The sequence below is a fragment of the Balaenoptera physalus genome, assembly GCF_965194825.1.
Source record: "Balaenoptera physalus genome assembly, chromosome: 2".
NCBI lineage: Eukaryota > Metazoa > Chordata > Mammalia > Artiodactyla > Balaenopteridae > Balaenoptera > Balaenoptera physalus.
In genome coordinates this window covers 162,804,561-162,829,750 of record NC_138883.1, presented here as the reverse complement: position 1 = coordinate 162,829,750, position 25,190 = coordinate 162,804,561, and the positions used below count along the sequence as shown (strand labels likewise).

At 45.2% G+C, this 25,190-nt stretch overlaps 1 protein-coding gene across 16 annotated transcripts in view; it reads right to left on the bottom strand.

Annotated features, from left to right (window-relative positions):
- Positions 1-1,107: 1,107 nt before the first annotated feature.
- LOC309655013 (uncharacterized protein) overlaps positions 1,108-25,190 on the bottom strand; it is a 184,741-nt gene continuing 160,658 nt past the window's right edge. For 13 of the 16 annotated variants that reach the window (XR_014260538.1, XR_014260542.1, XR_014260543.1 and 10 more), the window contains one exon: positions 1,108-22,957. The gene's annotated coding sequence lies outside the window, so the exon portion shown is untranslated. The remainder of the gene's footprint in view (positions 22,958-25,190) is intronic. The other 3 variants (XR_014260539.1, XR_014260540.1, XR_014260541.1) reach the window with 3 other exon arrangements.

Genomic DNA, 25,190 nt, shown 5'->3' with positions numbered 1-25,190 from the left:
ACCAGCAACATGATAAAACGTTTCGACGTTGAGAGTAAGCTTCACATAAACCAAGATCCCAAAGAGGTTGCCTTGAGTAAGAAAGTGGTCTAAGGCCACACTAAAAGGAAGAAAGCAGCCAGAATAAGGAATTAGAAGGAGTATTGGAAGGTCCTCCTCTGCTCTCTGGAATCTGGGAGTTCATTCTGGCCATTTCTCTTCAAGACCAACTGAAGCATGCAACGTGATCTAGAGGGTACTTGTGAAAGATCTGTCATGGATGGAGAACCTGGATTATTTACTTGGAAAACGATAGTATATGGGTTTCATAATAACAGTCTTTGATTTTATGGAGGCAAGTAAAGTTGCAGAGGATGAGAATCCTTGTGTACAGCCCCAAGCATGGGGCCATGAACATTCTGAGTGGAAACTCCAGGGAGCCACACTGAATCAATATAAAGAAGAATTTTACACAAAGTCATCTAAAGTCGTTCATTCTGTCCAAAGCTGGAGCTAAGTGCTGAGAGTGGCAGCGAGTATCTCAAAATAAAAAGTGCTTGGTAGAGATGGTGTAGAGGGGATTGAAGAACCAAAAATCTTTACTAGTCATTTAACCACTGAGTTTCTCTGATTCTTTTGGAGATCATTTATAGTTCAACTTGTTTGAATAAAATGTCATTTATTCACTCATTTGTCCATTTATTCAGCAAATAATTATTAAGTGCCTATGAGCCAGGTACTGCACCAGGCCATGTAGGGGACAGAAGAATGACTAAAAATGTATCCCTACCCTCTAGGATCTCATGTTATGGTCAATGGCTTGAGGTAAATATTGGAGTTAAAAGTATAAAAGAAAAACCTGCAAAGAAGTAGAGTCAAAATGCTTTTAATTACATGTAGAGTGCAGTGCAGTGATCCTGAAATTTTTCACTGCTGCCTTTTAATGGTGTGCTGAGATAGACCCTGATACACGGTACAAGTAAGAATCTCACATCACTACCTATTTGCATCAGCTTCAGGCTCAATGTTTGGGTTCTGTTTGAGAAATCTATGAAATCTATATTGACATTTTGTTTCAGAAGCATTCGTTCAGAGCTCCCCAATTCCCAAATTTTCTGATTTTTATCCCCCCCCCCAAAAAGAAACTTTAGCAATAGGAGGGAGTGATGAATTAAGAAGATTATTTATTGTGGTTAAAGAGGAAATAAATAGAAAAGTAGGACAGCCCCCGGGGTATCCAAACCAAACACAAAGGTTACAATATTTACCACTACGCTAATAATGTGCCATTCATTGTAACTATCACCTCAGTGATAATTACATTGGCTTTCCCAGGAGAACTCTTAGTATCATATAGACTTAAGTGACTTACTCCAGGTTGGTTTAGTTTTGAACACGTTGTCTGCTCTCTTATTGCAGCAGTGAAATCTCATGCCCCACCTCCCCTCACTCGCAAACCCAGAATATTGGGTGCTTTGACAGTTGACATCAGGGATCTTCCTCGGCCAGATGTCAGAGGTGTCTCTTCCTTGGAGGCAGCATGCATTATGGAAGTGACACACGTGTGCATCTCCTCCCAGCCCGGCAGCCAAGGCAGGCAGAGCAGCGAGCCAGCAGCCCTGGCTTCCCCGTGCAACTGGCTGCTGCACCCCGAGCACCTCAGCTTCTCATCAGGAAGGAAAACGAAGAGTCAGAGGGGGATCTAGGACCATCTTGGCTTTGGGTTTGAGAAGTTTTAGGGTTATTTAGTTCCCCTTCTCATCCCACAGCTGGGATGATCTATTAAACATCGCTGAAAGATGGACATTCAGAGCAGAGAGAGATCACTACTTTGGGGTGTGACTCTTCATTCTTTTATAAGTTCTCTGCGTATTAAAATAAGACTGGAATCCCTACAATAGCTGATGTGGCCATCATGGACCTGCCCTCCACTGACTTTAGAACATATGGAGAGTAACGTATGTCACTCCTTACCTCCAATCTACTCCATCCAGACTAAGCAACTCTCGTCCCTTGTATTTCTTTTATGGCCTGATTTCCATGTTCTCATTCTTGCCGCTGTCTGCTTGGACACTTTCTAGTTTGCTAATGGTCCTCTTCATGTGGTTTGCAGCTTTCAATACTGCAGCTGAGATAACCTCTTCAGGGAACTGTGCAGCTACCACTTCCTTAAATTGGGCACATCCTTCCTAGATTTGACATATTTATCTTCTACGTCTTCATTTGTGCCCATTCCAAGGCCAAGTCCAGGCCCACACAGAGCTAAGATTAAAACCCTGATAAAGGCCTTCCTCTATGTAAATATAGATCCATTGTTCAAACTGCACAATTCCACCTAACATCATGATCTAAATCACTGTTTATTTATCTTCTTCCTAAGGATCTTGTTCATGCATTAATTCAACAAAGATTAATTGAGCACCTATTCTGTGCCAAGCACTGCACTAACTTTGTTAAATTCTTTGCTGAAACCAATTTACATTAAGACTGTGTCACGTTGCCCCCTCCAAGGGGGAGCGAGCTGGGTTTGATGTGGCGAAACCATGCTGCTTCTCAGACATTCTGCTTGTTCTCAAAGTACTCGCAAGTCCTCATGTAAATCATCTATTTCTGGAGTTGCTGTGGGTCTCTATTAAGCTTACCAAACTGGGGTTGCCGTTACCTCCTTTTCTCTGCTTGTTGAAAATCAGGGTGTTTGATCAGCTCCAGCATCCGGACTCTCAATCTATAAATTCTCATAAGCCCTGGGGTAAAATCCACCTAAGCCTAGGGGTCTGGACCCATTTTAAAGGTTAGATGATCTCCTTGACCAACTAGATTTCTATCCTGTTTGGTTCTTGAAGGAGAACAAGGAAGCAAAGTGGGGCTGGGAGACTCTGTTCCCTCTGACAGCTGTGAACTTCACACCATCTGCTCCAGTCAGGGCCTGGTTCCTTTCTGCCTCTCCTCTAAACAGAAGGAAAAGTTGTTTCTGCTGCCTTCGGTTTCAGCTTTTCCTGGCACATGATGCTCCTTGATAATTTTATGGAGTGTATCCCATATTTTGTACATGCCCTTTTATCAGAGAACACTGTAAAAAGCAGCAAAGTTCCCTCTCGTCTCTGCATCTCTTTTTCTTCCTCAGTGTAGTCATGTGTGGTTGTGTTGTCAGAGTTTGCTTTTCTCTTACATCCTTCCCTCCTGATGAACCACATTCACGTTTATAGTCTGTAACCAGGAGGCTATAACATATTTCCTTTGAAGTCTTTGAAATCTGCTTTCCTAAAGTCCAGTGTTTATGTCTAACTGCTGAATATTTAATTTCCTTGCTCCTCTGGACTCCTGGATGAGACTTTCACTTAATTCCAATGTCTCTGTCATATCTTCATCCTCAGTAAGAGCAGGACAAGTCTGAAGTAGACTGTATCTTCTGGACCAGGAAATTATCAGCTAGGAAAAGCAAGGCTTTATGAGCCCCATGTTGCGGTAATAACTGCAATGGTTAGGTAATTTAATTCTAACAACCACCTGATGATGCAAGTATAATTATTCTCCTTTACAAATGGAGACATGGAAGTTGTCAAGGATAATTTCCTTGCCTGAACTCAGGCAGGTAGCTTCTTTCTGGGACTGACCACGCTTCCCAGCCTCCCTTGAAGTTCAAGCCAATGGAATGTGAATGGAAGCAATTCATGCCATTCTAGTCCGACCCATTAAAAGGTCCCCCTCACCCAATCCCCACGCTCTTTCTTCTTCCACTGGTGTGATGCAGATGCCGGAGGGTCCTGGAAGCCAAATGTGGAATACAGCAGAGATAAAAGAATGAAGGAAGCTGGGTTACTGAGGCTGTGTTTGAAAAAGAGCCTCCCATTAATCAGGAACACCTTTTTTGAACTTAACATAAGTAAGAATGAATTTTTTATAAGTCATTGAGACTTGAGATTTTACCTGCTACTATCACCAATGTTACCCACATTAAAGCAGTAAGAGCAATTGAAATTATCTGGAATGAAAACCCATATTTAGTTATAACCTCCAATCTTCAGGTTCCTCCCTTATATAATAGGGATAGTAACAGTACTATCTCAGTGGTTGCTGTGGGCGTTATGTGAGATAATGCTGGTGAAGGGCTTGGCAATGAACGGTGTGCCCAACATTTAGGATCTGCTCAGCAAATACGCAGCAGGACTAATATGATCAAGACATTGCACCTCCCTGGAGCCAGATCTGCCTCTAGAACCACTTTGTAAACTCTTTACAGTGACTTTATCTATGCCATTTCCTTGGCTGAGTGGTCTTTTATATCATAACCCCAGCACATTCTTTCTAATTATCTTTCCCTTACCTACACCTACATGTTCTTCTCTGTGATTTTTTCCCCAGGTTAGTACAATCCTATATAGAAAAGTGAAAACCTTTTTTATTGATTACTATGGGTGTAATCCACTTATTTCAGATTAAGTATACTTTTCCTTCATTGTCATCATCATAAAGCTCATGCTACCAAATATAATGATATAGAGTCATCCCTCAGTATTCGTGGGAGATTGGTTCCAGGACCCTCATGGATACCAAAATCCAGGGATGCTCAAGTGCCTTATATATAATGGCATAGTATTTCCATATAACAAATGTGCATACTACAGTATACTTCAAATCATCTCGAGATGACTTATAATACCTAATCCAATGTAAGTGCTATGTAAATAGTTGCTGGCACATGGCAAATTCAACTTTTGCTTTTTGGAATTTTCTAGAAACTTTTGAATATTTTCTATCTGTAGTTGGTTGACTATCCAGATTTGGAACCCACAGATATGGAGGGCCAACTGTATTACCTTGGAGATAAGATTTGACTGCTTGGCTAAAATTTTCAAGTGCCTTTACTCCAACTTCTGAAATAACATTTAAGGTCTGAGACAGTCTTCTAGAGCAGTGCATCACAAACTTTTATTTGTAGACAAATCACCTGGATATCTTGTTAGGATACAGAATCTGATTCAGTGGAGCTGGGGTGAAGACAGAGATTTTGTAGAATCAACGAGCTTGGAGTAGCAAGGCTCTAGACGTTTATAAAACTATTCGTCAACCACCAATTTGTTTGCATTTCATTTAATTCATGCCAGGCGATAAACTTATTCTTTGCAAAAGCCGGATAAAGAGGAAACTAAGCCATTCAATAAAGAAGAAGAGAAATTAATAGGTCTTTTAGGGCCAGAATAAGAAAAGTCAATGCAGAAAGTAAAACTCCATCTTCAAAAGATTTAGAGAAACAATCTCAGAGTCTTTTAATGTATTATGTAAGGAAATAGAGAAGTACATGAAGAATGAGAAGGGTAAGAGAAAATGTTGTCTTTTATTAGCAGTAGTTCTCAAATTCTCAAATTTAGCACACATCAGAATCGCCTCAAGGCTGGTTAAAACATGGACTGATTATTCTGTGGTCAGGACTACCTGATAATTTGCATTTCTAACAAGTGCCCAGGTAACACTGATGCTGCTGGTCAGGGGACCACGCATTGAGAGCCTCTGGATGAAAGTATGGGAAAAATCGTTGGCAAATGTCCAGAAAGTCAGGCTATTCTATTTCAGTCTATACACAGGGAAACCTGGGAATAGAAGAAAGGAAAATGAAGCAAAATAAGAGAAACAGTTAAAATCCATTCCAGGCCCTGAGAACTTGAACTACAAACACTTAAGAACACACCCAGAGTAATTTCAGGATCATCAGCTATCATTTTAATGATTTTTTTGAAGGGTAAACAATTTGACCGAAGCAGGAATGGAACAATTCAGATTCTTCTTCTAAAGGGAGAAAGAAATGACCCTGAAAAAGCCTGGACTTCTAACTTCTCTACATAGGAAGTTAGGGAAAAAGACAGAGGAAATAATCACAAAATCTATTGTCAAGCACCTTGAAAAGAAGAGGGCAATGAGTAATAACAAGAATTGCTTTCCAAAGAAAACGTTCTTTCAGATGGTTCTGGATTTGGAAAGGATCTTAGAATCACATGGCCCCAGCAGCTTATTTTAAAGCTAAGAATACTGATGTACAAAGACATTGTTTTGCACCCAAGGTCATGCAGCAGATAGAGATGAGCGTCTCAGTCTCCTGGGTCATTCCTGAAGAGCTGCAGGTTCTGCTGCTTTTAACTGGAGGCTCAGCTATACCTAGTCCTTGCGCTGGTCTGATGAGGGAAGGCAGCATATTGGGAGCCCCAGTGTACATCGTGGCCAAGATCAACCCATGTGCAGCATCCTAGGTCCTATTCCCAAGCACTGTCCTGTATGTCACATGGCCACTCAGACTCTTCCAGTCAGGTGGGACAGGGGTGGCAGAGAGGCAGCTATCTGGCTGTCCTGGAGAAGCCCTGTATCTAACTGCCTTATGACAAGACTGCTCATTCCCTGTGTAAAATGGACTCATCAATACCTTGGGGAAGAATAAAGTGAATGGTCATCCATCCAGCACTAGTAAGTGCCTACAACACACATGGAAGCATTGCTCCAGACACCTGGGAACATCAAAGGAGAAAAGGTTTCCTTATCCCCAAGTGCTTACTGGGTCCACAGCTGTATCATCAAAGGGCCATCATCTCCACACTCACAGAACAGAGCACTTAGTACCATCTTTGGCACAAAGTGCGCAACGTGAGGGGGATTAGAACCCTTCGAGTCCGATACCTTCAGGTTACAGCACCCGCAGGTGAGGCTTGGTGCATCAGATCATCACTCTTTGGGGAAGAGCTTGGACTAAACTCTGATATCCTGGCTCTTGATTCAGAGTTCTTTCTACTTCACCGCACTGCTGTCAAGACAGATCTTCTTTTTTTTTTTTTTTTTTTACACAAAGATAAATAAGTTCTTTATTCTACATTGATAATATTTATCAAGATTCCTGTTTATCTGGAAATAAAAATGTTGAAGCAAGACATAAAATCTAGGACTCACAAAGTAAATAGCCCTAGGATTTTTGTATCCTATTTTCTACTTTATATAGATATAGGAGATAAAACACTATATGCCGTAACATATGGCAACTCCAGCAAAAAAGAAGAGGTCATGTTTAAGTGAAGCTACAACCACAATTTCCTAGGTGGTACCTAAGAGAAGACAGATCTTCTTAATGTTAATTAAAGGCCTTCCTATTATTGTCAAACTGAGGGAAGGAGAAAAGGCTGTGGCATATGTGTTTAAGTCACTCCGTTCTGTGAATAAAAGGGATTCCCCAGAGCAAGCTCGACTTCTCAACCTCAGCTGCACGCTACACTCACCCGGGGAGTGATGCCTGGCATCCACCCCAGAGACTTGTACCCAGTAGTCTGGTGCAGTCTAAGCACCGGGGGCTTCAAAAGATGCCAGATGATTCTAATGTATGGACAAAGTTGAGAGAATCATTGCTCTATAGGAATTACCCTGAGTGCATTTTGACCTAATAGAGGCAGAGAGCTTCAGAGATGCTGGCGATGTGGCTTCTTACGAAGAGAGCACACATCCCAATAAAGGAATGAAATCCAGAATCTCCTGGTTCCACTCGTGAAGGGAATTTCCAGGCAAGGGGAAAGGCTGAGGGTCCTCCCTGCCCTTCGCCCAAGTTTCAGCTTTCCTTGGGAGTCTCTTCTACTACCATCACCACCACCACCGTCGCCATCACCACTGCAAGTTCACATCAGCCGTGGCCCAGAGGCCTTTCCTTGGCTCCTGTTGTGCAGTTGATAAAGGCTCTAGTATCAGTCATATTGCAGAGAACAAGAGGAGAGAAGCAGAGCCAGAGCATGGGATAGACATATTCTGCCTTCCCAAGTACGACATCTGGAGTCTACCTGAGCCACCTGGCTCCCTGACATATTGCCATTCCAGTCATGAGTCCAGGAAAGGGGTCCCTTCCAGGGAAGCCCCCTCTCATCCCCCCTTTAATGTTTTGCCTCTTTTTCCCAGTTGAGATCAGGCTCTGCGTGGCTCTCCAGCAGCGCCTTCTGTGACGAGGGAAACATCCTGCACCGCCTGGTCCCATGCAGCAGGCACTAGTCAACACCAGCCACAGGAGCTACTGAGCTAGTGCAACCACTGAACTGAATTCTTGTTGTATTAATTTTAATCAGTTTAAATTTAAATTGTCATATGTGGCCAGTGGCCAGCCGTGTTCGATGGTAACACGTGAGGATGCTGTCTAGGACGTATTCTATTCTGCAATACGTTACAGCCTCACTCGTGTAGTTCTTAGCTCTGAAATGAAAAAACAAAATAGTGCCCTTTTGTGGAGTTGCTTCAGAAAGAAGGACAGTGAAACACTGTCCATGACCTCAACACGAGCTAGAAGCCTCTGCCATCTGGCCAAGCCACAACCCAGGTAAAAGTTAAACGCATCCTTGGCAAAAACCTCTGACAAACCAACACTTTATTTGAACTGGGGAAAAAGTCAAGTCGAAATGTTGCAATAACCACCTTTTTTCAACAGTTTCCAGCACTTCCTGATTTCTTTGGTATCAAATGACTCTGCCTGTCACATTCCTGTTACATTAGCACTTCCTGGTTCCATAAATACTGGAAATAGACATTCGGGATCCCCAAACCAAACAAAGCAAAACACCAAGGTTTTTGTTTTTAGTAACTTAACCTTTTGAACCTCCTTGTTGTTCATTCCAGTGGGTAACAAGGGCTGGACTTAGATCCTCAGATAATCTGAAAGACAAGGAAGCAGTATTTAACTCAGAGTTAGAAAGTAAACGATTAGTTAAGATCTGCAATTAACATCTGAGCTCATTAAACCCTTAACAGTTGCCTTGGCCCGGACTGACTTGCCCCCTACCCGTCTTCCCTCCCTCCGGCTGGCCCCTCGGGCTCTGCACTTGTGGTTAAGAGCTGACCTCTGGACTCAGACCGCCTGGAGTTGAAGACTCACCTGAGTAGCTGGGTGACCTTGGGCCAGCTACTTAATCCCCTGGCTGCATTTTCCTCCCATGCTAAGCCAGGATGATAATAATCTCATTCACAGAGTTAAGAAATAGATGAGTTCATGCTATAAAACACTTAGAAAAATGCCTAGTACATACTCATTTCTTAATTCACTTAAGCCATCGCAACTAGTGACATTAAATTTTTACTCTGCAGCCCACTGGTTATGTAACCTTCGTCTATCTGCTTCCCTTCTAGGAACTTTGGTTTGTCTCCATTGAAAAAGGACAATACACTCATGCTCAGAGGGCTGTCGTGAAGAGCGGAGGAGAGGGCACTCATGGAAATGGCATTAGACAGGAAGCAGGTGGACGCTCCCAAAGGTTCAAGGGCAATGGCAGCTGGGCTCCCCCAGAGCCTCAGGAGGGTCCAGGTCCACGTGCTGGACCTCAGCTTCACAGACTTGAAATCTGATGGGCAGCACAAGAGGCAGACCCATCCCGTCGGGGGGAGAGGGAACTGACCACAGCCATGCCGTGGTGCACTCCAGACAAAGGGGCTTCCTGGGCACAGGCGGTGACTCCACATGTGTCCCTGTCTGCAACAGGCTGAGAATCCAAGCCGGGGTCAGACTGGTCCCTTCCTCTGGCCTGAGCACTCTCTCCCATTCGGTGTTGAAATAAGCATCACCGAAATCTTGCCTCCAAGACCCACCCACACGGATTGCTGACAAGCATGTTGCTTCATAGATGCACACATGCTCACTGGTTATTTCCTCGTCCTGCGGACCAGGAAGTCATCTGGTCCCTTTTTACTCGTCTCCATGCTCATCCTTTAGATGTCAATGTCATCGTTTGATGCTCACAGGGTAACCTTTTTTCCTCCCGGTTCTCAGGGACTGCTTCCCAAGTGCCTATGAGAAAAGGCTAAACAAATATGTGATTGCTTTTATGCAGCTAGTGATTTAAGGTGATTTCAGTTACCTCCTGAAAGAGTCGGAGGCCATTTTTGTCCCTAGGGTGTGTTTATTTGTTTTCTTTGTGTGACGGATGCCTTCTCTTTGATCCTCCAGACCCACACTCTGTCTTCTCCACCCTCCTTCCTGCCCCAGAAGGCTGATGGATGTGGATTCCGTCAATGGACTCCCCGACTCCAGACTTGGCGGAAGGCAGGGAGGGAGGAGAGGAGCTCAGGTTATTTACTGCCCTCAGCCCCATTTCTGAGATATTGCGATGGCCTATTTGCATTGCTCAAACCAACGTCCCTGCCCCTCTCCGGAAGGTCTCCGCTATTAGTGGCTTAAGAATTCCAGACATCACTCCCTCCCGTCGTCTCCCCAGCCTTAGTCATGGTGGCTTCTCTGCTGCTATTAACCCCAGGTTACTGCAATATTCCTTTGTGCTTCCCTACATTTTCATAAAGAGTCCCTTTGTGAACCAGCCTTTGAAATTTCCTAATTCAAGTGAGCCATCTGTTCCTTGTTGATATCCTGAATGATGCGCTTTGTTTCGGGTCTTAGCGTTCGCAATTTTCCACGTCGATGTATGGAATGTTAACGTTTTAAGGGGTGAGTGAGCGACCTCACGGCAGAAATACTTCAATGGCGTGGGAGGCAGGGACTCTGGGCTCCCTGGCTCAGACCCCAATGGCATCATCCACCACCCCAAATCCCTACCCACAGCCCCGTGCCCCGAGCCACAGCTGCAGGGATGCAGGAAACGTCTCATGAGCGTGCACGGCCCCTCTGACATCCAAGAAAGAACAGGCAGGGACACGAACAGCAACATCAGGAGAATTCACATTTAGTGTATTTTTATTAATTACAGACACAAAATTTTTAGAGCTAGAAAGTTCATTATAGACTCCAACCCTTCATTTCCCTTGTAAGGAAACAAGCCCAGTTCTACCAAGTCATCGGAGATAAGATGTTTCACAGAACCTGGTCAGGGACTCAGCTTCTTCATTTCCAGTCTGGTGACTTCTAGAAGAAGACAGCTACTCCTTAAAATTGAAGGAGCCAGACTTCCATCAGAGGTTTTTAAACATTTGAAGACATTTCATTTGCTTAATGCAGAAGTTGTACCAACTTGCTTCCGATTTAGAGTTCCATTAAAACTCTTCAAAAAAAAAAAAAAAAAAGCACGGGAATTAAAAGAATTTTTCAGATACATCTATTATATTTGCACATATGTGCGTGAAGGCATGTATACCCATATGTGTGTATGTGCCTATGTGCTGTGTGTGTGTATGTTTCCTTCTTAGCCTGATCTTGGCTCTCATTAGTTTAGCTTGCTGTAGCCCTAGGCAGTGCCTCTCTTCATGGCTGGTTTAGCATTCACACTTGGGAATTGTGACAGGCTCTTTCAAACCATGAGGAGAGAGCTGGATATTCGATAGAAAAATAACCCATCAAATCACATTTTCTTGATGTGAGTTAACTTACAAAGAATTAAGAAGAGTCATTTCTTAAACTTGCTATCTGAGTGTAAAAAGGGACTTAAGGCAATGCCAGAATATTGAAATTCAGGCAAAATAAGGGGGATTGGGTTCACCAAAGGCTTGTCATATGTACTTTGACTTTTTATTCAAATTCTATATGGGGGGACTTTTTGAAATTTGAAGTTTCATTTTGTCACTTGAGAATGTCAAAAGCAAACATTTTCCCTTTTGATATAATTTTCTTATTTGGACAAAATCAAGTTTAAAAGGCCAGGTGGCATCTACAAAGCAATATTGTACTTCAAAACCCAGGAGTTAAACCCGAACTCTGCCACCTGGGGGCCCAAACCCCAGGAGTCAAGGAGTGAGATTTCCTTCTGGGCTGTCTCTTGTCTCTGGTGAGCTGGAAGACAGCACCGGCACGGAAAAGTAGGCTGCCTCTTGGTTCTGCAACAGGAAAAGAGGCTCTTAAGAAAAAAAAGCCAGGAGGGGATTCAATGGAAGTGTCTGGAGGCTCCCGGGGCAGAGGGTTGCTGAAGGAGAGACTTGGAGGATGGGAACTAGGGCAGCTCGGGAAATCCACGACCCAGGAAGCACCGGAAGTGCCTCTCGGCAGAAACAGTCTGTATAGGAAGCTGCTGCTGCCCCTGGCCACCCTCTCTCTACTGCGAAAGTTCCCATCCACATTTGTCATGTGACACTAGCATTATTTCAGCATCCCTGGCAGGGAATTCTAACCAACCAGACCAAGGCCACACATGCACTTAAAGCTTGGCCTTCGGGGACAGGGAAAGGGATGGTCTGCCACCTTATCTCTGCTTTCTGTAGAGGGCACCATCTCCCACTCAAAGTGCAGGCAATGGGGGACTTCCTTGGGCTAGGCAGGGTGGGCAGGTGCTGAGCAGCTGAAACACTTAAAGATGGAAATGGAAACAACCAACCACTCTACTTCCTAAGGGCCCAGCGCTAGGTTCTGCGTTTCCCACCCAAGGCACATGGTCAAGGAGGCCTTGTGATAGCGTTTTCTTTGGTCTCAGATGAGAATTGCCAATCCTCTAACATGCAAAGTGAGAAAAGGCGTCTGAGTGGATTTCCAACCTGAGTGGGAGGCAGTGGGAGCGCTGGGGCTTTGAAGCAAGAGAAAAGAGCTCAACCAGGTCACCTCACCTAGTGGACCCTCCTCAGTTCCCTCCTCTGCGAATGGAGCTGGCAAACATCGGGCTGGTGCGGGAACTAAATGAGGTAATGCCCAACTGTCCTTGGTCCAGATTTAGCCTCCATCCCTGTAGCTCTTTCCATCAACGTGAGTCTTTGCAGTGGGGTTTACACCGCGTTCTGGAGTCCCTGAAGCAGGCTTTCACTGGATCACAGGACACCTTCCTAGACTTGATAGTTAAAAATGTCTGAGACTTCACCATGTGTAAACAAGGCCACTGACATCACCTACCTTAGGAGAAGCAGCTTATCTCTTGCTCACTTGCTCCGCCCCTGTGCAACCCAAATCATAACCACACAGAATACCTGGGTCTCACTTCCTTACAGGAACTACCCCCAGAATGGGTCCCCACCCTCTAGCATATTTTGGATAGATTTGGCTGAACTTATTTGAAACCAAAATTTTAAAGGTTATCAGTTGATATAACAGAATATTTTTACTGACCTCTCAGTTCCAGAAAACTTCTTACCTTTGGGTTGAATGTTAACATTGGATTGAGGTTTGGGGAGGACCACTGAAGGATGGCTAGATTGTTCTCCGATACCACTGATATGCGCAGAAGGGAAAGTGCAAGCATCTAGGGGCATGAGATGTGCAAGGGTGATTCCAGAGAAGGTGCCCAGTGAGCTAGTGAGTGAAGGGCAGAGGCCACTAAAAGCCAAGACAAAGCTTTCTAACAATACCCTGGGCTTTTATCAATGATTCCAAGATGATTTCCAGAAGCTTCTTCCTGTTGATAAATGCTGGCGTCTTAGCTCATGTAAAGAAAATGAAAACTGACCTTGATGTGCTTTTTTTTTTCCAACTTCCCTCCCAGAGCAGCACCTGCTGGGTTGGTGTCTCGGGGCCTGGGTGTCAGTGGGTAGGCATCGAGGCTGAGCCAGAGACAGCCTCCAGGAGAAAGCTGTGCCCGAGAGCCCACAAACGGTCCAGAAGAGGCATCAGTCTGAAGCAGCTATTAAAGACATGTCCAGGTGTGAAGCTGCAGGACTCAAAGCAGGAGTGCAAGGGGTTGTCATGGGGACAGGGCAGCATCTGGAGGGAACACCTGAGTCACTGGAGCACGACAACCGGGAGGTTTTATGGGAGCCTAGAGGGGCTGTTAGGACGCCTTGCTGCCCCAGAGACGGAGGGCCTCGCTTTGGAAAGCAATTTTTCTTTGCCTGACAATTTGTATTTGGAAATCGACCTACTTAGAAAGACAAATTAAAAGAAACTAAAGCACAAAGGAAAGTCTAAGGCTTTCTCATAAAATTGGTTTGCAAATGTCCGAATGGCATCTGGAAGGTAAGAGCAGCATGGAGGCGGGTAGAGGAACGCACTCCGGGAGTGCCCAAGTCTGTGCTCTTCAGCTCAGCCTCATGGAAGCTTCCGTGATCTTCTCCCCTTGGGGCAGGACAGGCCTGCCTGAGGTGCAGTGGCCTAGGAGTGTTAGAAGAGTTAACCTGGTTCGTAACCCTTAAACGTCCAGGGGTCCTTCAGGGGCAAGAGGCGTATATGCCTGTGGATTTTCATCAAATGGACTTTCCCACCACCATGCACCACAAGGAGAGTCACTGTGGCCACGAGCCACTCACTGAGGAAGGGGCCTTACCCTGCAGGGGCTTTGGGGCATAAAAATGGATGAAAGTGCAGCCTTTGTTGGTTCCATTCCTGCCTTTGTGATTCCTTCACCTTTATCTACCCTCCAGTCACATCCCCCAGTGGAACATTTGGACATCTGCTGATGCCGAGACCCGGGTGAGTTTTACACACATAAACACGGATATACTAGGGCATCTAGCCCTTAGCGCTGACCACAGCTCGCCATCTTCTGTTTTTCCACTTTCCATTTTTATTTATATTTATTATGCAGCCACCATCTTATTTCACTGACAACATAGATTTAAAAGGTTCTATTGGCTTGAGATTTTTTTCCCCTCCAAGATTATTCATTTGGGGAGAGGACAAACAACAGGAGATCCCGTCAACTGGAGCTCCCCAAAGGACAAGACCTCGATATGTTACAACAGCGCTAGGTGCCTGCCCAGCCCCACTCTCAGGATGCTGGTTCTGGTTTTGAAAGCTGACCAGCTGGGTCCATGTCTTATCTCCACCATGGACTGGCTGTGAGAACTTCTTCCACAAGCTACTAGACCTCTCCTAGCCTCAGTTTCCTCCTTTACCCAGTGGGGATAATGAGAGTGTCTAGCTGAGATTGTTGGGAAGATTAAAGGTGTTTGTAAACACTCAGAATGGAGTGTGGTACAGAGTAAACACTGGCCCTGGGGATTGGTGATGATGGTGATTTTACTCCACGTTGGTGTGAGAACTTTCTTGGGTTCCAGGAGCTGAGTTACAATCCCAAACAGGTGTGGAATAAACGGAACATTTCCCCTACCACTGGAAACGCCCTCACGGTGAGGCATCTTTAGCTTGAAAACTTGCCCTGCCCCTGTACCAGTGCATGCCAGAGACCTTAAAACCAATACTGACGGTTCTTAGGGCTCTGCAAGTGACTGTTAAACAACCCTCTCCACTTCCCAGGGTCATTGTCAAGTATCAAAGCCTCCTCCTCACTTACATGCTGACGATTTTCCTTGAGATGTTGAGCCCCCTCTCTGAATAGACCGGCAAGTAATCACCAAGAATTTGGAATCCGTGTTTATTAATGTACCTTTATCTTCCATTCAGACTGTTTTTAATCTTCTAAATCAGTAACCAACCAAGGTGATTGCTGCTGATTTTAAATACTTCATGTTGTTTTTAATGGGTTTTACAGAGCTGGGGTCTTATGAGCATACATGTAATAAAAATACATCCTCCTCTCTTTTTTTTTTTCTTAAACACATTTTCCTCATACGATTTGGCAAAAAGACAGATACTTATAGAGTTAAGTTCTTTTGCTGTTTATATTTCTCCTGGCAGAGCTCCAAAGAGCATTTAGCAGTGTATTAATCAGCCAGAATGTAAGCTCAACAGCCCACTGCATTTTCCTACCACACCTGAGAACTCCGGCTGAATACTCAGCACTCTGGTTGAGCCAAAAATGTCTTTTCAGTGTATATTGAATTCATGGATTGCCTATTCTCACCTTTCCCTTCCAGGTGAAGGCAGAGGTTGCTAGTGGGACCTCCTAGCCCTGGGATCGTGGCAGATAGGAACCATTTGCCCCTCTAGACCTCAGGGGGAAAAATGGTGAGCTCTCTCTTACTCATATTACACCTTAGAAATGTCCAACAGGATTGCCAATAAGGGTGTAAGATGAACATAGCCATGAACATGGGACAGTGTAATTAGTTCTCCTCTCCTTGGCGATGGATTTGAACAGGGGTGGCAGGGGCAAGCTAGACTTGAATGAAACTCAGCTGCTAAGTTTTTTTTTAAGTAAAAATGGAATAAAAGGATGAAATGGATTTTGGATATTTTTGTACAAGAAAATCCAAAAAGTCAGTTTATCTTCCTTTATTAGATTTGCACAGATTTAGGAAATATCATACATTTCCAGTAATCTAGCAGCTTTTCTCTAGAAATCTGTGCTTCTAGGTCTTCCGAGGCAAGAGTTGCTTCTTGCCTTGTCTGTTCTTCTTGGAGACTTTATATAATAAGCTAAACATGTGAGTTGCCAGCTCTCAATTACACAAGAGAAAGGAACGCTGATCTCAGAGGCGCTGAGCACTGAAGTAATTGCCTCAAGGAGTATGAAGTCAACAGTGTGCCCGGCACTGGCAGGAATAATCTAGAACGAATAGCCACCTTTTAACAGTCTTGCTAAATCAGCAAAATTAAATCCCTGGACATGAGCATTTTTTTAATTGGCCTTATTGCCTCTAGTTGTGAATTGTGTGTGTGCGTGTGTGTGTGTGAGTGTGTGTGTGTGTGTGTGCACGCACACGTATTTGCACGCAAACAAAGCTATGAAGCTATGCCATGAAAACCGAGTTTGGTTTACAGACTGCCCCAAAACAAACTTCTGAGCATAATATTTCCATAAAGGTCTGTCTTGCAAACAAGGAAGGCTCCTATATTTGTATATTTTCTCTAACTTTGTTTTATTCTTAGAAATCTGAGGAGTTGATTCCCTGGAGCCTGTTGATACCGATGCTTCGGGCTCAGCTGTGTGTCCCCTTTGGCTTTCTTCCTGAAGCGGAGAAGCATTTGCACAGAGCACACCAGGTGTTACTTTCATATCCTTAGACATACTAGAATACATTAACGCAAACACTAAATCAAAACATAGCAAAATTAATGATCATCGCCGGGGTATCTAGACCAAACTCCTTATTACTGCGCAGGGTCTGTGTGCATTGCGTCTCTGTTCTCATTTGATACTGAGATTGGACAATTTGATACTGATACTAATCAGTATTTTTAACTGTTAGTTGATGTTCACATAAATTATAGACCAGAATTCATCTCTTTTAGTCAGCATCATGTCATCCATTTCCTTTGGCTTGTTAGGTAATGACATATCCAAAGACCGAGTTCTTGGGGTTTCATTTTGCTGGCCTGGACCCAAAGAAAACTCACTCCTCTGGCTTGAGCCCCAATTTCATGCCTGAGAGCTAAAGCACATGACAACTGTTCATCATTCCCATTTCTTTCTTTTATTTTTTTCCCCTACTATCTGGAAACCAAGTCAACAAAGGAAACTGGTAAAACTCTTTTGTAAAACGTTAAAGAAACTGAAGTGTGTGGGTGTAGCTTTCCTAAAGATGCCAAGGGCACAGAGTTACTGGACATTCCACAGACCTTTTCAATTGTATCCACACCAGGCAGCTGTATATGTCCCCAGTCCTCTCCGAGATAAACTCCATCCCATGCAGCTCAAGCAAAAAATAATTACCTGTCACCTCTTCTATTAGCTGTACATTCTTCTATTACGCTCTAATACAAATATTTCTATATAAAATATAATCTTTCTGATTATACTTTCTGAGTTCAGCCGTGGTAACCCAGCAAAAGGGAATGTATAATTTTCTCAGAACCTATGGATTTGGAAAACAAAGTTGCTGTAAGCTACCTCAATTTATCCAGCTTACAAAAACTGCAGAAGTGAACATAATCGGTTGCCGTGAAGAGAGGAATGCAAACAAATAAATCTCATTCGAATTTCTCAGTAACTGGGTGTTTCCCCTTCCCCACAAAGGAGTGACCAGTTTTCCTCTTACAGTGGCAATGGAGGAGTGAGAAAGATCCTGTCAATCCACTGGAAAAAATACTGGGGAAGGATTTGATCCACAGGATCCTTGGGGGACCACCTTTCTGGACTCCAGGTACATCTCTCTGTCTATGATAAACCCGAATTACATTCCTGAGAAAGTTCCTGAAAGGCCAGGACGTGTACTGAATGATAGGTGACCAAAGGAGAGAGGGAATTCCCCAAAAGAAAGCAGAAAATGATTTATTCATCAACAGGGGAGTTAGATATTGCTAAAATTATTGAGTCAAAACTTTGCCCTTTCATTCACAAAGGAAGCTGGGGAGAGCTAGCAGAAGCAGATGATAATTTCCCAGATGGGGATGGAGGAAACCCTACGTAAAAGAAGTTGGAATGTTCTGGTCTCACAATGAGTCAAGGACTTAGAATCCTTAGGAGATTGTGCAATTTCATGGCCCCATAGGTCTGTCTCTAAATTCTGAAATAAAGAGAGTATGAAATGAAAAGAATTAACCTATCTAAGCTTTAATAAGTAACTGTAAACTTGAGTAAATATTTTAAGAGTCTGAATGAGGACAAAAGATGAGAGAGTGACAGTGCGGGGGATTATTTTGGGGTCCTTCAGTGGTGCTTCTCTGTACCTGCTGCCTCAACCTCCCCAATTCTCTCTCTGTTCCGTATCTACTCCTAGGCACTCACCGGCAAAGGAGTTAATGTCTGGTTCATTTTCTCAGTTCCCAGGATCCTGACAAAGAGAAGATACCTACAACAAACCTGTTCGCCTCAGAAATTGCTGCAGGTGTTTCTTCCTACTCTTTTGTTTCACTTTGATTTACTTCAATTCGAACCAAAAAGTGACTGGTATGCACTTAGTGTGTGCTAAGCCCTGGACACGGGTGACAAAGATGGGCAGGACCAAGTCCTGACCACGAGGTGCTCAGAAGGTAGTGCGGCGGTGGGAGGGGGCGAGAAAGCAGCCAATGACCGGGTGATGGGTGTGATGTGGTGCTGAGGAGGAGGAAGAGCAGAGGAAAGGGCGACTCTAACGCTGCACCAGGGGATGTGGGAAGGCTTCCCGGGGTACATCAGAGACGTGTCTCAAAAAGGGAGGTGAAGTGCGCAGGGAGGGCAAGGTGGAGAGGGAGTCCAGAGAGTGTGGGGAAGGGCGCTGAGGAGGTACCAGGAATGCGCCATGCTTTAGAAGCTACAGGGAGTTTGATGTGGGTAGGTTTTTTTCTATGGGAGATGAGAGGGAGAGAAGAGGCTGGAGAGGAGGGCAGAGTCCAGAGGGAGCCGGGCCTCACATGACAGACCAAGGAGCTCGCACGTATCTGTAGAGGATGAGGTGCCACTAAAGGAATGTAAGCAGAGAAGTGACGCCATCAGCTCTGGGTACCCGCGTAGGGCATAGGCCGGAAGAAGGCAAAACTAGAAAGTCTGGTAGACGTGAGGTCCCTGCAGTACTCCAGGTGAGGAAGTAGAGCATCCAACTGACCGATCACCAGAGGTCCTTCTGTTGACCAGAACAGATTGAAGCAATCGCTCTGCCTTATATCAGGTCCTGCTTTCCTTCTTGGGACAGTGCTGTGGTCCTCCAAACTCAGGCAGGTTATGCAGGCAGGTAAGGAACACCTGAGAATATGGAAAGAGAATAAAAATGGGCTGCTTCTCTGGGCTTCAAATGGTCCCAAAGGCACCTGATGGAATACATCCCCATTAATGGTACCTGTCACATAGTTCCACGAGTGGCAGCTCTGGAAGTGAGCAGGGGTCTCAGCAGCCCTCCGCCACAGACTGGCGCTCAAGTCCACATTCTGCCTCAGCACCAGCCAGAGCAAAAGCTCACCTTTTGGGGCCACCTTAGTTAAGTGCAGTATTTTGAGCACTGGCCAATTTAAATCTATAATTCAACTAAAGAGTGACAATAAAAAGTTTTTCAAAATTTTCTCTTAATGTGATTTTTCCAGGGTTCAGAATTTCCTCACCCATCAACCTCACCACCAAAGTCAAGACTTAAAACAACATAAAAAACATTCCATTTACCTGAGTGCTTTAATAATGTTTTTTTTTTTTTTTCCTACCAGAATTTGCTGTCACTACTGGTCAACATTTAGAGCTTTAGTTCACCAATATGACATGACTTAAGGAAGGTTTCATCAGTCAGTAAGTTAACAAATATTTATGGTATGTCTCCTGGATCAGGATGCTTTCAGTTGTGGAAGATGAAGACCCAATTAAAAGTGGCTTGAACAACCACAGACATGCATTATCTCTCATAAGAAGTTGGCAGATAGGTTGGTTCCAAGGTTGGTTAATCAGTAGTAGCTCAACAGTGTTGTTAAGTCCCCAGAATCTTTCTTCTTCCCACTCTGCCATCAATGGATCTTAGCTTGTTGTCTTGAGTTGACTCCCCTCATGATGCCAAGATGGCTGCCACAAATCCAGGCATCACATTGCCCTTTTCTAGGGGCAAGGACAAGAGTCACAAAAGCATAGAACATGCCCATTCCTAAACCAACCACTAGCAACAAGAATAGGAAAACCTAGGATTGACTTAAAATGATTACAGCACATCCTCTGGGCCAGGTTGAGGGCTAGCCTTTTCTGAAGCAGTCAAAATTAGGGCTGTGTCAGCAAGGAAGCAAGGGCAGCAGCTGATAGCTAAGCAGCTGAGAGCTGCTCTGTTATTCTTTTTTTTTTTTTTTTATTCACTATGAAAGAGCAATGCCTTTTAAAGCTTTTTTTTTTTTTTTTTTTTAATTTATTTTTGGCTGTGTTGGGTCTTCGTTTCTGTGCGAGGGCTTTCTCCAGTTGTGGCGAGCGGGGGCCACTCTTCATCACGGTGCGTGGGCCTCTCACTATCGCGGCCTCTCTTGTTGCGGAGCACAGGCTCCAGACGCGCAGGCTCAGTAATTGTGGCTCACGGGCCCAGCTGCTCCGCGGCATGTGGGATCTTCCCGGACCAGGGCTCGAACCCATGTCCCCTGCATTGGCAGGCAGACTCTCAACCACTGCGCCACCAGGGAAGCCCTGCTCTGTTATTCTTAGTACCAGAGACCCATCAGCACACAAGCCCCACAGGATTCTGGCTCTCAGGAAGTTTGTTTTCTAGTTGAGAGATGGGAATGCTGGTGGCCAGCTTAAAAGGAGAGAGGGGCTTAGCTGAAGTAGCTACCAACCTCAAGAAGTAAAGTAACATGATGCACATATCTCTTGTTGGGTGAGTTTTAGTTTCATCAGGTGTATATGAAATATATTAAGTATCAGTACAATAGACTTCACAATTGTGAGAGAGAAACATTTTAGACCTGGGAATGTAATGGGCAAATAGGAATAGGATGGGAACAAATTAATCCCCACTTAATTTCTGAGTATCTAATGCATGCAAAACACTGGGCAGGACTCAGAAAAGGTATAAGATATAAAAACCTTGGCCCTGAGAACATCAACATAGCTGGGTGACAATGGACATGTGATGGGTATGAAATGTAGCAGGAGTTCCGAAGAGGACCAGAGATAACAGGGTTGTCACTGGAATAAATCCCATCAACTTGGTATTTGGAAAATAATATAGGAGGAAAGAATATAAAGGGAGTAATTTTAAAAATTTTATAAATTAATGGGTAACTAAGAAGGAAGGTAACAAAATTAAAATTGGAAGGACCAAGTGTAAGAGCATAAACTTGAAAATAATCCCAATGCATGTCATTGACTAATATCTAGAAAAATTAATTATATAAGAACAAGTTCTACACGAATCAAGCAAGATTCATCTCAGCAGTAACTAGTGGATAAATAATACCGATATGATAATAATGGTAGCTAACACTTACATAGCACTTTCCATATACCAGGCCCTGTTCTAAGCACTTTACATATCAGGCTATGTAATCATTACATAAACCCTAAGTGCTACTTTTACCCTTATTTTACAGATGAGGAGAATTCTGGAGTAGGGAGATTAAGTAACTTGCTCAAGCTCACATAAGCCAGTTTCAGAGCTGGATTCAATCCCAGGCAGTTGGATTCCCGAGTCTCTGATTTCAACCACTGCTTTAGCAGGAAGGAAGCAAGCCCTGAAAAAGCCGGATTATCAGAGGGAAAATAAAGCCCATCTGAGCAGTTTCCTTCTCAAGTTGGAGAAGAGCCCCGGTGAACCTGGAGCATAATTCCTTGCAACTCCGGCCACCTACGTAAAAGCTGTTTAGAAAATGAGGTGCACCCAGGGGTGTCCGGCTTCTGTCAGGGACGTGTGGGCAGGAAGCATCCTACCTGCAGGGGATTTAGGGGGGCTGAGCAGAGAGGTCCAGTGGTCCTACGCCCCCGGGGACACATGCGGAGGGGTCACCCCGGGAGTCTGTAGGTAAGACCATCAGGTCTCAAAGGGTGCTGCCCCCATCCTTCTGATGGTGACTCATAGAACGAAAGCTCAGCCGTCATAGCAGGGACACACAGCGTAGAAGCTTCCAGAGCAGCCGACAGCCGGGAGGACACATGGCAGGGACCAGCTCGCGCCTGACGCTTCGCCCGCCCATGCTCCCCAGTCCAGCCTCCACTGGGTTGCCCCAGGCTTGTCTTTTGGCATCATGGTTGCCAATTCCTGCAGTTTCCATCTTGTCCTCCGTCTCATAAAAGGACCCTGCTGGGCTCCCTCATAGCTGCTCTCCAGCTACTCCACACCTGGGAACTGGGCCCCTTGGCCGTCATACAGATGCTGAAAACCACGAAAGAACTGACATTTTCACCAGCCCAGCACAAGTCCCTCAGCCTCATCCACTTGGAGATGCTCTGCATAGTGAAAAGAATACTGCATCAGGCTGCAGTGGGCCCGGAACACCAACCCTCGGGGCGATCTCAGACAAATTACATGAATTACGTTGCCTGTTTAATACCTCAGTTTCACCAGCTGTAAAAAGGCAATAAAACGCCCGGACACCGGCAAAGGGTCATAAAGGTATTATGAGAACCGAATGAAACGTGGTGCATGGAAGCCACCTGAGAGGGACGAGTCACAGGACAGCAGCACAGGGTTATTGTTTCTCTAGTTCTCTTGCCACAAACCTGGTGTAAGTGAGGGCACACACCTGCCAGGGGCTCAGACCTGCCCTCCCCACCGATCACCACACAGACAGCTAGGCTTGAGGGTATCTCTCAAGATACCACAGGGTAGGGGCTTAAACAACACAAACTTACCTTCTCACAGTTCTGCAGGCTGGGTGTCCAAGGCCAAGTTTCTGTCAGGGCTGGTGTCTGCTGGGGCCTCTCCTCCTGGCTTAGGATGCCTGCCCCGCTTTCCACATGGCTTCCCTCTGTGTGGGAACGAGGACAGAGACCTCTGGCGTCTCCTCCTCTCCTTATGAGGACACCAGTGCTATCAGACCTGCGCCCCGCCCTTACGATCTCATGGAGCCTTAATTATCTCTCAAAGGACCCATCTCCCAAGACAGTCACACTAGGGGTTAGGGCTTCAAATAAGAATTTGAGGGGAGCCCAATTCAGTTCATAACAGACACCCAGAGACAGGAGCGGGCTGGCTGAGTCTTTTGAAGGAGTCTGGCGATCTCTGCCCTGTGCTGTGGGCATTGTCTGTAACAGGGAGTCCTAGCCAAGCCCCTGGGGCTTCTATTTTGGCTGTTTCTAGAACAACAGGACTGGTGACCCGTCAGTATCCATCAGCATAAATCATTATGCAGGAGGGTGCTGTGCTTTTAAATGAAAGGAGAGGTTTTTTTTTTGCTAATGTCGTTGTTTTATTGATTTGGACAGAAGCACCTGAGAACAGGGCAGGGTGACATCTGCCCCAAGCCACACTTCATGGCCGCCTGGAGTCCTCTGCAGGCGAGGGTTAGCGGCAGAGGCTGAGGGAGGGCGTAGAACCCATCACTCCTGGGACTCGGTAGATCTGAAACATGACAGGCTGGAACCTCAGCGCGCCTTCAATCGCGTTCCCAGCCAGCGGAGCTGGATGGATAGGTGCGGAGTGGGGGCTGTTTGGCTGCATCCGTGAGCATCCCAGACCTCAGGGGACAAACGTCAGGGGAGGGAGGTGAAATGGAGATCGGCTTCACAAGATTGCAGGCAAGAATATTTAAATGTCGTATTTACATTACTTTTTGGGTTAGATGCTCACGGTGCTAGATTTCAGGGCCCAGATTGGGGAAAAGGATGAGAAAAAGCTGAGAGGAGCAATTTCTGACGGTGGCCTCATGGGGCCTCACCTCCCCAGTACAGGTAATGCTCAATCCCGCAGATACTGACCGAGAGAGGTTTGAGGCGGACTCTACTGGTCCCACATGTCCTGGGACAGGACACCCGTGGTGTCTAATCAAAGCACAAAGTACCAAGAGGACCAGCCAATTCAAGGGTTGTAGCGGAGTAGAGGAGCCAGGGTCCAAGACTCTCTTCTCCCCTGGAGCAAGGTCAGCAGAGTCAGAAGACCCGCTCTAATCTTGACCTTGTTCATCTGACCAGGGTAGTCAGTACCTGTCATAGCAAGGATTTAGTGCTGTCCCTACACCCTGATAGAGGTCAGGTGTAGGGACCCTTAAACTTTACTAATGCTTTAACCAGGGAGGCGGTTTCCTTGGGTCGCTCACTTGCTCATGTGAATGCCGTCTGAACAAAGCCCGTGAACTCACAGCAGGGGCTGAGTGCCAGAAGCAGAGCAGCCCGGTGCCAGGGATGGGGACTCAGGAATAGGCTGTCATAGGCTCGGAAATCTCCCCAGCCATGGCTCTGTCGCCAGAAGAGACAGCCGGAGTGTGCAATGACTTAATCAGAACCCGCTGCTCCAGCCAACAGGGCAGGTGGGAAGATGTTTGGAAGTTGTTCCTGGGAAAAGCCAGAGAGAATAAGCATCCGCCTCTAGTTTGCGGGAGGATCTCGGGCAAGCAGGCAGGCAGGGAGGCTGGACCCTGAATAAAGCTCACAATTTTGAAAGAAAAAACATCTCCATTAAGATCTCCAGCTCGCAATCTCTGAATGAGTTTCTGATTTATTTCAAGAACACGTTTTCCCCCAGCCCTGAAATAAGTGTGAACCGAACTGTGAAAAACAGACCGTGACCATATTGTTGTCACTACCAATTCACAGCAACAATCTTCAGTTTCGAGTTCTCACCCTCTCTTTCTTTTTTGCATGGAAGGATTTGGAGATTTAAAGAAACCTCTAGCCAAGATGACTCAAAAGATTTCCATGTTTGAAATTGTGATCCTTCTCCCATCCTGCAGCTCTGCAGCGCATCACCCAAGGGTGCTGCCTGGGACGTGCCTCAGGAGAGGAGACCTTCTTTCCCCTGGGTCTCCGGCGAGGTCCCTCCAACATAACTGAGCTCTCCTCCTCAATGAGGGGCAACTCCCCGGGGAAGTCAGACCTCCAGCACAAACCAAGCCTGTTCTTTTCCATCATGTTCTCAGTGCATCTGAATGCGTTACAAACCACAGAGTCGCAAATTGTATTTGATTATTTATAACCATAAAATAAATGGAATAATGTAGATCTTGTGAATTTTTTTTTCAGTGACAGATAAGGCAAGGAACAGAA